The 14,775-nt window shown below is 45.9% G+C and overlaps 1 long non-coding RNA gene across 1 annotated transcript; it reads left to right on the top strand.

Moving 5' to 3' along the window:
* The first annotated feature begins 2,364 nt into the window (after positions 1-2,364).
* Positions 2,365-5,833, top strand: LOC115098833. Its single transcript, XR_003858624.1, has 3 exons — positions 2,365-2,471; positions 3,614-3,724; positions 5,605-5,833. It is a non-coding gene; the product is annotated as an uncharacterized LOC115098833 (long non-coding RNA).
* The last annotated feature ends 8,942 nt before the right edge of the window (positions 5,834-14,775 follow it).

Here is a 14,775-nt window from a genome sequence, read left to right as displayed (position 1 = left end):
AGAAGTTCAAACTTCGTGTTTCAGCATGCAACTAGAACTGAAAGCTCTTAATTTTTCTTCATCCCCGTTATTTCTTAAGAACATAAGAACATGCCATACTGGGTCAGACCAAGGGTCCATCAAGCCCAGCATCCTGTTTCCAACAGTGGCCAATCCAGGCCATAGGAACCTGGCAAGTACCCAAAAACTAAGTCTATTTCGTGTTACCATTGCTAGTAATAGCAGTGGCTATTTTCTAAGTCAACTTAATTAATAGCAGGTAATGGACTTCTCCAAGAACTTCTCCAATCCTTTTTTAAACACAGCTATACTAACTGCACTAACCACATTCTCTGGCAACAAATTCCAGAGTTTAATTGTGCATTAAGTAAAAAAGAACTTTCTCCGATTAGTTTTAAATGTGCCACATGCTAACTTCATGGAGTGCCCCCCTAGTCCTTCTATTATCCAAAAGGGTAAATAACTGATTCACATCTACCCGTTCTAGACCTCTCATGATTTTAAACACCTCTATCATATCCCCCCTCAGCTGTCTCTTCTCCAAGCTGAAAAGTCCTAACTTCTTTAGACTTTCCTCATACAACCTGTTCAGCCAGGTATTTATTTACTTGATTTATTTTCTGTTCCCAGAGAGTTCACAATCTAAATTTGTACCTGAGGCAACAGAGGGAAAGTGACTTTCCCATGACCACAAAGAGCAGCTGCAGGGGTTGAAACTTGGTTTTCCTGGTTTGCAATTGGTTGCCCCCCCCCCCCCCCCAAACGTGTGGTGAGCAACAGTTGTGATCTCTGTCCTTGGTTGGCAGCAGCACTTCCTCCCAGGCTGAGGGTAGTAGCTCTTCCTCGGTTGTGGAACAGAGTAGAAGCAGCTCCTTTTCCTGGCCCAGTGAAAAAAAAATGCATGGCTAGACTGTGGCATACTATAATGTCCTCTCCCTCCCTCCTGAACTGGTACCTAGACGCCCCGATTGAGTGCGTGCCCCTCTTCAGGACTGTTCAAGGGCCTGGCCCTCCCCAGTTTGCTCACTCCTGCACTGGGCTTCTCCTCCATTCTACCTTTCATTTTACCCTCAAGCATGCGATTTCGAAATGTGCATTTATTATTCAAACATTTTGAAAGTTGCTGAAATGCATTGCAACCTTCATTTCAAGGAACAGTCAACGAGGCGTGCACTTTGGTTCGCAATTCACCAGAAATAATAGGGCTGGCCACTGCAGCAAGAAATAGTCCTAGGTGAATTCTGCGTGGCGCAGTTGCGCAGAATTTGTGAAGAATTCCTCTCCTGCACGAAATTCTGCACTCACCTCCCAGGCACAGGGGGTGAGGAAGCAGCAGCAGCAGCGGTGGGAGTAGAGGCCGGCGCAGGCTGGAAGGGAGGAAGGAACAGTGGCGAGATGGCCAGTGCAGACTGGAAGGGAGTTGGGAGAGCCAGCCTTTGCCGAAGCAGGGCCGGAAAAGATGAGCCTGCAGCGTCTGTCTTGGCCTGCGTGGCCCAAACAAAGGAGGGAGCAATGGGCGTCTGGTAAAGGCTGACCAGCCAAGGTGGACAGCGAGCTTGTGGAAAGTAGGAGAGAACTGGGGGGCTTGCTAAAAAGGAGGTGACAGACAAAGAGAAAGCTAGGGAGGGGGAGATGGAGGAGGGGTCATGTTGCTTAGAAGGGAGAGAACTGGGGGAGGGGCAACTTTCTCTCTGTTTGCCCTCCCAGTAGTCAAGCCTGCATGGGAGCAGACAGAGCAAAAGCTAGGGGGGGGGGGTCTTGCTGGCATGGAAGAAGAGAACCAGGGGAAGCGGGGAGAAAGCTGGGGAGCGTTTCAAACCTTGTAGGAGGAGGCTTCTAGGGTGCGGAAAGAGAAAGAGAATGGGAGGTTGAGCCTGGTGGGGCAAAGAGAGAAAGGGAGCGAGGTCAACCCTGGTGGGGAGGGAGAGGTAGTTTGTGAGGTGGGGATGAGGCATCAAACACGGAGAAAGGATTCAAGCCATAAAGAGTAGAAAGCTGGGGAAAATCAAGCCTGGGGGAGGGGAGAGCAATCTAAAGGGGCCGGGCATCATGATGGGAAAATTCTGCACAAAAAAATTAGAAATTCTGTATCTTTCTGTAATAACTTTCTTTCTGTATTGTATTATATATTAATACTCACTGATTATATTGTTTTATCTGAATAAATACACTGTAGAATTATGCAGAATTTCCATATATTGTGCACAGGATTTGTAAGTTTTTGTGTAGAATTTCCCCAGGAGTACATAAAATAGCATCGGGATTTCCTTTTACTACATGGTTTCAGTTCTTTTCCAAAGTTCTGAGAATTCTGAAAACTTCTTTTCTGGCCTTACGTCATGATACAAGAAGGAAACCTGTTTATTTTCTGATATACTTATCATAGATCTTTTTCCATTGAGTCATCTAAAATATTTTCCTTATTTCTTCAGACTGATACTGGAAAGGCCAGGACCCTGTCCCTAATCTGGGTGAGTAACCATTAGAGATGTGAATCGTGTCCTCGATCGTCTTAACGATCGAATTCGGCTGGGAGGGGGAGGGAATCGTATTGTTGCCGTTTGGGTGTGTAAACTATCGTGAAAAATCGTTAAAATCGTGAGCCGGCACACTAAACCCCCCTAAAACCCACCCCGACCCTTTAAATTAAATCCCCCACCCTCCCGAACCCCCCCCCAAATGCTTTAAATTACCTGGGGATCCGGCGGTGGTCCAGAACGGCGGCGGTCCGGAACGGCCCCCTCAATAGAATCGTGTTGTCTTCAGCCAGCGCCATTTTTCAAAATGGCCGCCGCAAAATGGCGGCGGCCATAGAGAAAAATGATTCGATGGAGGAGGTCGTTCCGGACCCCCGCTGGACTTTTGGCAAGTCTTGTGAGGGTCAGGAGGCCCCCAAAGCTGGCCAAAAGTTTCCTGTGAGTCCAGCGGGGTTCCGGGAGCGATTTCTCGCCGCGAATTGTTTTCGTACGGAAAATGGCGCCGGCAGGAGATCGAGTGCATGAGGTCGTTCAGACGGCGGTCCGGAACCCCCGCTGAATGACCTCCTGCAAGTCGATCTCCTGCCGGTGCCATTTTCCGTACAAAACGATCGAGGCGAGAATTGCTCCCGGAACTCCGCTGGCCTCCCAGGAAACTTTTGGCCAGCTTGGGGGGGCCTCCGACCCCCACAAGACTTGCCAAAAGTCAGCGGGGGTCCGGAACGACCTCCTCCGTCGAATCGTTTTTGTCTATGGCCGCCGCCATTTGCGGCGGCCATTTGAAAAATGGCGCCGGCTGAAGACAACACGATTCTATTGAGGGGGCTGTTCCGGACCGCCGCCGTTCTGGACCACCGCCGGATCCCCAGGTAATTTAAAGCATTGGGGGGGGGGGGTTCGGGAGGGTGAGGGATTTAATTTAAAGGGTCGGGGGTGGGTTTTAGGGGGGGTTTTAGTGTGCCGGTTTTCCTGCCCTCCCCCTTCCCCCGATTTACGATTTTTTAACGATAAATCGGGGGAATTGGTATTGTATCGTGGCCCTAACGATTTTTTGACGATTTAAAATATATCGGACGATATTTTAAATCGTCAAAAAACGATTCACATCCCTAGTAACCATGTTATTCTACCTCCAGGATATCAAATGTGGGAGCATCAAGGAAGCAGGATGCCTCAAAGGAGAGACATAAGAGGTATCCACATTCTCCTGATGAAGTATATGGCAGGAAACGTTTTTCGGCTTATAGGTATGATGTTTATTTAATTTCTTCTTTCTTCAAAGGAGAGAGGGTCATCATTTAAAAGTGTTTCAAATGATGGGCAGTAAGTATTACTCCTGGGGGAATTCTGCGCAAAAAAACTTCAAATTCTGCAAAATTCTGCAGGCTTTATATTGGTCAAAATAACACAATTTACATGACAGTCTTTAAGTAATCAAAACAAGAAATACTGTAACACCACAATTTACCTACTATAATTGCTAATCACCTCAAGTGAGGGAAAATAATTTTTTCTTATACCAAAAATTATTTTCCCTCACTTGAGGTGATTATTAGCAATTATAGTAGGTAAATTGTGGTGTTACAGTATTTCTTGTTTTGACTAATATGTAGCTGCTACCACACTTAAAATTTTTTGAAGAGAGTCTTTAATTGGATACATACAGTCTTTAAGTAATAACATTTTAAATTAATACAGAAAAAAGTCATTATTTAAAGATAGAGAATTTAAAATATTTTGACCAGAATTTCCCTAGAAATGCACTGTAAGAATGTCCCTTCTATGTGTTCTCCCTACTCCCCTGGCCACTTTGCCCTCTCAGGCCCCAACTCCTCCACCTGCCAGTATCTCTCCCCTCCACCTCTAGGCTCAACCCCTTCCACTCTATCGCCAATCCCAGACTTTGACCCCGTTTCTCAGTACTTCCCCTCACACAGGCTCCCTCTGTCCCTCCCTCTCTCACACACATGCTCCCTCTCTCTAGTGCACATACACACACCCTCATACAGGCTCCCTCACTCTCTCGCACACACACATCTCCTCATACAGGGTTCCTCTCTTTTGCATACACACCCACCCACACACACAAGCTCCCTTCTCTCTCACACAACATCCTCACACAGGTTACCTATGTATCTCTCTCTCTCATGCACCCCTTCACACAGATTCTCTCTCACACATACACAATTCCTTCACACAGGCTAGCACCCCCACATACACACGATCCCTTTTTCATACACCCCAGCTCCCAATCTCTTACACACTCATACACACTCCTTCACAATCTCCTCATATAGGCTCCCTCTCTCTGGCACCCACACTCAAGCACCCTCCTGCTCTCTCTTACACCTCCTGCTCTCTCTCACACACCCCTGCTTACCTTCCCTGGTCTCTCTCATACCCCCCTGGTCTCTCATCTCCTCAGCTCTTTCTCTCTCACTCTCCTGCTCAAACCCCTGCTCTCTCTCACACATACCCTCCCCCCTCCCTTCTCCTCCTCACACTCTCTCCCCTCCCCTCTCTTACAACCCTTCCCATTCCCCTCCCCTCTCTTACAACACTTGCCATTCCCTTCCCCTCTCTCTCACACACCCCTCCTCTCCTCTCTCACACACACACCTCTCTATACACATTCACTCTCACTGGGGCCTTCATCTTCGCCTCAAGCAGAATGCGTACCATGGCACACGGGGCCTTCATCTTTGCCACGAACAGTGCGAGCTCCATCAGCGCATGCTGGGTTTCTCTGCCGTTTTCGTCGCGCAGAATTTGGCACTTCTGCGCAAGTGGGAATTCTGCGCAATTCTGTGCACCGTAGGTAGCGCAGAATTCCCCCAGGACTAAAGTATATACTTTTTTCTTCTGTATGTAATGATTGTAAGGGCAATTTTCAAAGCCATTTTCCTGGGTAAATACTGTACCAATTTACCTGGGTAAAATGGCTTGTCTGAAAGTTGCCTTTCTCTGGGCAGCTAAAAGGGCATGTGGACTTCCTCAATACATGTATTTTAGCCAGGTTAAATAAAAAGGCATTTCTGTGAGGTGGGAAGGTTGGAGTGGAGTTAAGTCAAGACAGGAATACAGTGCACATATATTGGACCCACCAATATTTTCTGTCGATAAATAGGTGATGTCACCAAGTGTTGCGTCCGACAGTCTCAGACGGCTTCGACCTCTGTGCCTCACCTTTCTTCCTTCTCTCTCCTCAAGCCTTGGGAAGATGGCTGCTGCTGCATCTTCATGCCGCTCTCCTCCGGCGTCCCCGGATTGGCAACGGCGACAGTGTTTCGCCATGATTATCCTGAGGGCCTCCTAGGGTGCGCGCGCTCATGCCACCCATGTCTTTATCCATGTCATGGCGGGAACCTCGGGGGTGTCCCCTCCGAGTGACTTCATCACATCCTGGTATTTAGTCTGCCCTTCATTTGCTAAGAAACTGAGTTAGCAAGGATTGGATTGCCTCCGGTCTAAGCTGCTCTGCCGCTTCCTAGCTGCCGCAGGAAGCTCTCTCTCTGCCCTTTGGGGTAATTCATCGCTAACTTGGATACCGGCTCCTTGGGGGCCCTTATGCTCTCCTTCAGGTACCTATCTGAGATATCGGGTAACTCGCTCTCAAGGGCCTGCTCTCCCTACTCTGGTGCCTGCATCAGTACTACTTCTTGCCTGCCAGGATCTTCATCAATACAGCTATCTACTTCAGTGAGTACTAACCCTTTCAGTCTGTCTCACCTTCAGCTTCAGCGCTTGGAATCTACATCCTGACCTTCCTCTGCTACCCCTGCGCTGCCTACCATCTACTCGAGTATGAGACTGGTCTCTTCTGCTGAGGACCCCTGGACTACTTCTACTGGGTTACCTTCACTACTGTCCGGTCCTCGGACAGTACCATCAAGCTGTATAATAAATACAAATTCTCTGTGTCTGCATGTATAGAGTCTAGCCTAGTACTGCGGTTCCTCATGGGCTCCTCCCTGTGGGAGTGGCCATCACCGCAGTACCCAAGAATCCACGCCAACACATCAAAACCATAACACCAAGCGGCACCAAACTGATGTTTCAGACTATTCGCTCTCTCCCCATCCCACAGCATATAACTTCACAAAGAGACAGTTGAAATAATCGGGTCATTTATTTATCTTATACTTTATAATCATATATATTATATTCAATCATGTTAGACCTTATAACCACGCTATTATTTATTATAGGTATTATGTATTAACTGTCAGCAATATATACTAATTCGTTAATTTAATTAATATGTTTAATGTTTATGTTCAATGTCCAATGTTCAATGTAATTAATATGTTCAATGTTCAATGTAAACCACTAAATGAAGCGATAGTTCTTGTTTTCTTGTAAACCGTGGTGATATGTATTTTATACAGGAACCTCCGGTATATAAACCCTATAAATAAATAAATAAATAAATGTTAGTTTAGAACGATATTTTAAAAAATAGGCAATGTTGTTAAAACGAAAGCATATCTCTAATAGTGATACTTGTTCTTACTTGCTGCAAACTGGTTCAGTTTAGACATAAGAACAAGAATATGCCATACTGGGTCAGAGCAAGGGTCCATCAAGCCCTGCATCCTGTCTCCAACAGTGGCCAATCCAGGCCATAAGAACCTGGTAAGTACCCAAAAACTAAGTCATGTTACTGTTGCTAGTAATAGCAGTGGCTATTTTCTGTCAACTTAATAGCAGACTTAAATCAATGAAGAATGATGCTACCTACCCCCTTTGATTCCAGCCTCCCCAGCAATATCTCATGAAAAACTGGGTCAAAACCTGAGGATATATCCTAAAGCACCAGTATAGTAGGGCAGCCCTTGTCTATTTTCCCAAGAAGAGAATCAATTAATGATACCATTAAGGTTTCAATGCTATGATTGGGCCTAAACCCACGCTGATGGGAATAAAAAATGTCATGATCATTCAGGGACTCATGAAGCTGTATTAATAGATACTTTTTGAGTAACTTACTCAGAGAGGGAAGGTTAAGAACATAAGAACATAAGAAATTGCCATACTGGGTCAGACCAAGGGTCCATCAAGCCCAGCATCCTGTTTCCAACAGTGGCCAATCCAGGCCCCAAGTACTGGCAAGTACCCAAAAACTAAGTATATCCCATGCTACTGTTGCTAGTAATAGCAGTGACTATTTTCTAAGTCAACTTAATTAATAGCAGGTAATGGAGTTCTCCTCCAAGAACGTATCCAAACCTTTTCTAAACCCAGCTACAATAACTGCACTAACCAAATCCTCTGCAACAAATTCCAGAGCTTAACTGTGCCTTGAGTGAAAAAATATTTTTCTCTGATTACTTTTAAATGTGTTACTTGCTAACTTCATGGAGTGCCCCCTAGTCCTTCTGTTATCTGAAAGAGTAAAAAACTGATTCCCATCTACCCATTCTAGGCCTCTCATGATTTTAAAGACCTCAATCATATCCCCCCTCAGCCGTCTCTTCTCCAAGCTGAACAGCCCTAACCTCTTCAGCCTTTCCTCATAGGGAAGCTGTTCCATCCCCTTTATCATTTTGGTCGCCTTCTCCAGTGCAACTATATCTTTTTTGAGATGCGGTGATCAGAATTGTACACAGTACTCAAGGTGCAGTCTCATCATGGAGCGATACAGAGGCATTATGACATTTTTCATTTTATTCACCATTCCCTTCCTAATAATTCCTAACATTCTGTTTGCAACACACTGATATTATCCACTATGATGCCTAGAGCTTTTTTTCTTGGGTGGTAGCTCCTAATATGGAACCTAACACCTTGTGACTACAGCTTGTGCTATTTTTCCCAATATGCAATACCTTGCACTTGTCCATATTAAATTTCTTCTGCCATTTGGATGTCCAATCTTTCAGTCTTGCAAGGTCCTCCTGCAATTTATCACAATCCACTTGTGATTTAACTACTTTGAATAATTTTGCATCATCTGCAAATTTGATTACCTCACTCATTGTATTCCTTTCCAGATCATTCATAAATATACTGAAAGGCACTGGATCAAGTACAGATCCCTGAGGCACTCTACTGTTTACCTTTTCCACTGAGAAAATTGTCCATTTAATCCTACTCTCTCTCCTGTCTTTTAACCAGTTTGTAATCCATGAAAGGACATCGCCTCCTATTCCATTACTTTTTAGTTTTCTTTGAAGCCTCTCATGAGGGACTTTGATAAATGCCTTCTGAAAATCCAAATACACTACATCTACTGGTTCACCTTTATCCACATGTTTATTAACCCCTTCAAAAAAATGAAGCAGATTTGTGAGCCAAGACTTCCCTTGGTAAATCCATGCTGGCTATGTTCCATTAAACCATGTCTTTCTATATGTTCTGAGATTTTTATCTTTAGAATTGTTTCCATTATTTTTCCTGGCACTGAAATCAGGCTAACCGGTCTATAGTTTCCTGAATTGCCCCTGGAGCCCTTTTTAAATATTGGGGTTACATTGGCCAACTGACTAACCCTGCAATTTATTGTCCAAGGTTAGCACTTTGACAATAATTTGCAGGGTTAGGCAGCTCAAGTGGGCACTTTTTTAGCACTAGGTGCACAAGTGTTTTCCTAAGTGAGGCTGGAGCAATAATCTCTGATAACAATGCATTAACTACACGGTCAATGGTTCAACAAAAACATGTTTTAAACAGCAAATAACCCCAAATAGGCAAGAATCCAAGGGACAGCTTAAAGATTTCAGGGAAGATAACTTTTGTATATCCAAGGCTGTTATCATGTGAAACATACTCCAGCAAAGTTCAGGATGACTCAAATGATCTATCTGAGTCTTGGGCAATATTGGAAGTAAAAATTGCTTGACTGATGCAACCTTACCTTGAACCTTACCCTCAGCCTACATATTGCAGTCAAGAACTGGCTTGTGTCACATGTTTATTAAGCAATTCTTTGGTTATACAAAATTGACCCCATATTGTCCGATTTCTGAACTGAAGATTTTTTTCCCCCCTAAACAATATTTGTGTTAACGTTCAAACACACCAAATGGGATAGTGTTTTATCCATTTTATCTCATTGGTTTGGGACTGCACAGACTGAAAGCAAGCACATTGCACTGCCAGTAAAAATCTGCTTTTCCTTTCCTTTTTTCAGGAATATGCATGCCACGCTGTTCCAATGTACACAAATTAATTTCATGCATGTTCATTGCAGATATCATGGAAACTTGACTAGCTTTGGGGTTACCAGGAACGATTAGAGAAGCCCTGCTATAATAAAGTGTGTTGGGGTGCATAAGGATCAGTTGTGTGTGCTGAGGGTGGAAGTAGGGAAGGATGTGTAAGGGATGCTGCAAGGCAGTGGCTCACACACACATGATAAATTTTTTGAAGGGATTGCAGAATTTTCTGAGAATTGCATATAGGAAGGTTTTGAAGGAATGCAAACATTATTCCATCACCCTAAATTTGCAATGGATGAATAGCAAACAATAATAAAGGGACCAGTATCAGAAAGCGTAAGGAACCAGCAACAAACTTCAGCTTTGTATGAGAGACACACACAAGGCTTTTTTTGCTTGCAAAGCTGCTGATTTATGCTGCAAATAGTAATCATAATAAACCCGATGCCTGTGAATAAACTGAGTTCACCTTGTGTGGCTTCGTAAAGAACTGAGTTCTGTTGCTCTGTGAAACAGAGACTGAAGTTGCTGTGCAACTTGCACATACAGAGACAACAAATTGGAGCCCTCCTGCCTTCCCCCACATAGGGATCGTTTCTGGTGTTCAACTCCCTGCAATTCTATTTATTTTTAACCACCCTTTGGAGTGGTATTTTCTCCCAGAACTTGATCTTATTGACACCTGTCTCTTGTGTGGCAGTAGGAACAGCTTGTACTAGAGAGCCCTGAAGGTGTGTCAACAGCATACAATATACTTGCATCAGCTGAGGGAGGGAATTAATCACACCTGAAGGTCAGTCTTCCATGAAAGAGAGTTTTTCTCAGGGTTCACAGTAATGACTTTATACACTATAGATCCTAGATTTCTGTTCTTTACTGCTACACTCCACTTTTCCAATTGGCAGATCCATTTTGCGTTGCTACACTACTCTTAAGTAAACCATTTTGTTAGAAATTTTGGACCCTTGGCCCGAGGTGCGGTTGTTGCTACCTGAAGGGTTGGGCCCCACAGGTCCCCACCGTCAGGAGGCGAGGCTGGCCGGGAACAGAGGCAAGCTGGAACTTCACCTGTACCGACCCTTGTTCCCCTCAGGTTGAGCCCTTGGGTGCTGCTGTGGCTGGACCCGGAGAGGGTAGGCGAGTGAATGCAGAGAGTGTCAGAGAGGTTAGGTCCAGTTCAAGACAGGAGGGAGGAGGAGAAAGTTTCAGCGTGTGCAAGGCCACTGCAGCTCTGAAGGAAGTTGAGCAGGACCACGTGGAAGTGGCCTCGAGGAGAGAAGGTGCAGCTGTGGAGACACGAACTGTAATGTGCAGGAAAAGAGCTAGAGCAGAGAATCCGCTGTAGCTGGTAGAGATGTGAATGGTTCTGATTCACATCGTGAAATTTTTTTCGTGCGGTCCGATTGGGTTTTTTTTTTATCGGCTGTGCCCGAGCTGATAAACAAAAAACCCACCCCGACCCTTTAAAACAGATCCCCTAGCTTCCCCCACCCTCCCGACCCCCCCAAACTTTTTAAAATTACCTGGTGGTCCAGTGGGGGTCCCGGGAGCGACCTCCCGCTCTCAAGCCGTCGGCTGCCACTAATAAAAATGGCGTCGATGGCCCTTTGCCCTTACCATGTGACAGGGTATCCATGCCATTGGCCGGCCCCTGTCACATGGTAGGAGTAATGGACGGCCAGCTCCATCTTTAAAAATGGCGCGAGCCATCTAGTGCTCCTACCATGGTAGGAGTAATGGACGGCCGGCGCCATCTTTAAAAATGGCGTGGGCCATCCAGTGCTCCTACCATGTGACAGGGGCCGGCTAATGGCATGGATACCCTGTCACATGGTAAGGGCAAAGGGCCATCGGCGCCATTTTGATTAATGGCAGCCGACGGCCCGAGAGCGGGAGATCGCTCCTGGGACCCCCACTGGACCACCAGGTAATTTAAAAAAAGTTTTGGAGGGGGGGGGGGGGGGGGGGGAGGGGGGGGGAAGCTAAGGGATCTGTTTTAAAGGGTCAGGTGGGTTTAGGGGTTGCCGTTTTTCCCTCCCTCCCCCAAAACTATAAGAGATCCCCATGAACAATTTTGTGGGGTTTTCCCTTTCGGTTTGGGGAGCCCCGATTTCTGATGACATTGAAAATATCGTACAATATTTTCAATCGTCAGAAAAATGATTCACATCCCTAGTAGCTGGTGCCTGGAGAGTAACAGCGCAGGGGTACTGCCTGGGACTCGGCAAACCGGTGGCAAGATCTTCTGTAGTAGTAGCGTAGAGGGCTACCCTAAGGAGCAGGACTCCAAGGCCCAGACTGAAGGTGTACTGTGCTGAGCCAGCTCCGGGAGAGAGAAGGCACTGTAGCGAAAGTCCTCCAGGAGAATTACCATGGGGATTCCCAGGAGCTGCGGGCACTGCTGTTGGAGCTCACAAATAGACTGGTGCTGAACCTGGCCCTGAGGAGCGGGAAGCACTGGGAGAGAGTCCAGATTAGGTTGTGCTGAGCCGGGACCCGCGGAGCGGGAGGTGCAGAGAGAGAGTCCGGATAAGGTTGCGCTGAGCCTGGCCCCGAGGAGTGGGAAGCGCTGAGAAGGAGTCCAGTTAGATTTGTCTGGGCCAGGACCCGTGGAGCGAGAAGCACTGAGAGAGGAACCCGGAAGGAGAAGTGCAGAGGTCCTACGACAGAAACAATCGGTCTGTGGAGAAAGTATTACATCAATAGGAACCATGGAACTCGTTGCCAAGTTGGTTAGTGAAAGCTATAGGTGGGGCTTAAAAATCCTAGGTCAGTGATATCATCAGGCGGGGACGAACCCGGAGTTCCCACCAAGGTCCCTTTAAAAGCAGAGCAGGTAGCACACGCGCCTAGAGAGGCCCAGGATCAGAGCGCTAGTCGGCAGCGTCCAGGCCGCCATGTGGAGTGTGGAGTACAGGGAACCGGGAGAAACGCAGCGGTGGTGATTGGCCACCGTTGTGAGAGGGCCAGGTCAGACATGTGGTGAGTTGGGCCTGCCACGGACGGTGGTCATAATACTTTTTGTTCCTTCCTAGTAAGTTGTCATAAGTCTTACCCAGAGGCAACATTTAATTCATTTTGTATATCCTGCTTCTTGACTACTCGTAAGCAAACAGGAATGGGACTTAAGTTATTGGAGGAAAGAGGTGTTTATATTATGCAATCTACAGTCTTGGTACCAAATATGGAATCCATTTTGTGATTAATAATTTGGTTTAGGTTCAAATAAGTTGGAACATACCCCACTTTGTGATCAGGATTAATTGGAAATGGAAAAACTTGTAGTTTTAATCCACTATTATAAACACTGCAATAGCTACAGCATCACCATCTGCAATCCAGTCTATCACCTCTTACACCAAACATACAAAGATTCAGAGCACGTCCCTAGTTGCCCTATTACTTGCCATGGAGAAAAAGAGTTACAGTTATATCATGCTAACTATTTAAGTTATCTGCATCTGTAAAGACTTATTTTTCCACTACCCACACACACACATTTCACACTTGTGCTTTGGACTGCTCAAAGCTGGACTAAAGTGATATGCTGAAAAACCAGATGGAGCAGTTTAAACTGAATAATATGTCAGTGAAACTGAGGCCTGTTTTGCTTCTGTCTAGTTTCGTTAATATATTGGCATCTTAAAGCTGAGCATCTGCAAATGGTCCATCTATTCAGGAAACTAAAACTGCTCTCTTCTCCCCCTGTCATAAGATGAATTCTTTTTTTGAATTATAAAACCACTTTGTGATCAGAGATCAACAAAATCAATTTTCTTAAAAAATGTTATTTCATAGTTTTAAGTCATCCTTTTTATTTTGAAAAATCAAGAAAAGCTTGTGTAAAAGCAGAATTAAAGAATTTCAAGAATGATAAGAAAATGATTTAATGTTTTCAAATATATTTGAATTTCCTGGTAAATGCTGATTTAGCGATTCTTTGCATAAAGAGAATCCGGTGCAGTTGATCTTCAGCCAGTTGACCCTTAATCATCAGCAATCAATAAACACAATCTCAAAATCTCCAGTAGAACTGTTATGATAACAGTCGCCAAAGATGTTCTCACCTTCCAGCTGCTAGTCTCAGCTCAAAAGAGAATGGTAACTGCTATGTCGGTAATTAATAAACAATAGCAGCTTGGGATCTGTCTAATGTTTGGGTACTTGCCAGGTACTTATGACTTGGATTGGCCAGTGTTGGAAAGAGGATGCTGGGCTTGATGGACCCTTGGTCTGACCCAGTATGGCATGTTTTTATGTTCTTATGTTCTTATGTTCTTATGGTAGTCTTTCAGCAAAAGAAAGAAATCTACACCTCTGTCCTATATCCTACTTCTCTCTCCTTGCTTCACTATTTTTCCTCCTGCTTCTTACTGCTTCTCTCTCTCCCTTCCCCAACTAATCACCTTTATTTCCTTTGCCCTTCCCATGCTTTCTTTCCAAATCACTTTTGCCATTTCCTTCTATCAACTTCCTCATGTTCCTTTCCCAGTAATGTGTGCTATGCCCGTCGGTCACAGACGGCTGCAACCGCGTTTACTTACTTCCTGCACTGCTGTCCTCCCCTCCCCAGGCCTGCTTGCAGTGCAAGCCAGCTTCCACCGCCACGTTCCTCGGGATTCCTTGTGGTGGCCTGGACGCCGCCGCCACCCATGTCATCTTCGGGCCTTCCTAGGTGCACGCGCGAGCTACCGGGCCCTCCATTGAAGCCTCTTCAGCATGAACCTTGGAGGCGTCCCTGTTTGAGGATGTCATCGGACCTGTGTATTTAAGCTCCACCTTCTCCCTCAGCTAGCCAACTTGGCAACAAGTTCCGTACATCTCTTCAACTCCTGCTCTTGTGTTCCTGTGGCTACGCTATCGGGCTTGTGGACTTGGACTCTTTCTGGTACCCGCTCCTCAGGGGCCAGTGTGTGTGCTCCTCGGGCTGGCTCTGCTCCTCCTAAGTCCTATCCTGCAAGCTCCCCCGCTCCTCGGGATTATCCCTGGAACACCTCTGCAATCCGTGAGTTCTACATCAGGGTTTGCCCGCTCCTCAGGGTTGCGCCTGAGTCCTGTACAAGACTGTCTGCGCATCCCCACTCCTCGGGGCCCTACCTAGGTGCTACTCAAGAGACTGTCAGAGCTTCCCCATTCCT

This window comes from Rhinatrema bivittatum, chromosome 9 (assembly GCF_901001135.1).
Source record: "Rhinatrema bivittatum chromosome 9, aRhiBiv1.1, whole genome shotgun sequence".
In the NCBI taxonomy this organism is placed as follows: domain Eukaryota; kingdom Metazoa; phylum Chordata; class Amphibia; order Gymnophiona; family Rhinatrematidae; genus Rhinatrema; species Rhinatrema bivittatum.
The sequence above is the reverse complement of the archived record's forward strand: the minus strand, read 5'-3'. Positions and strand labels throughout refer to the sequence as shown.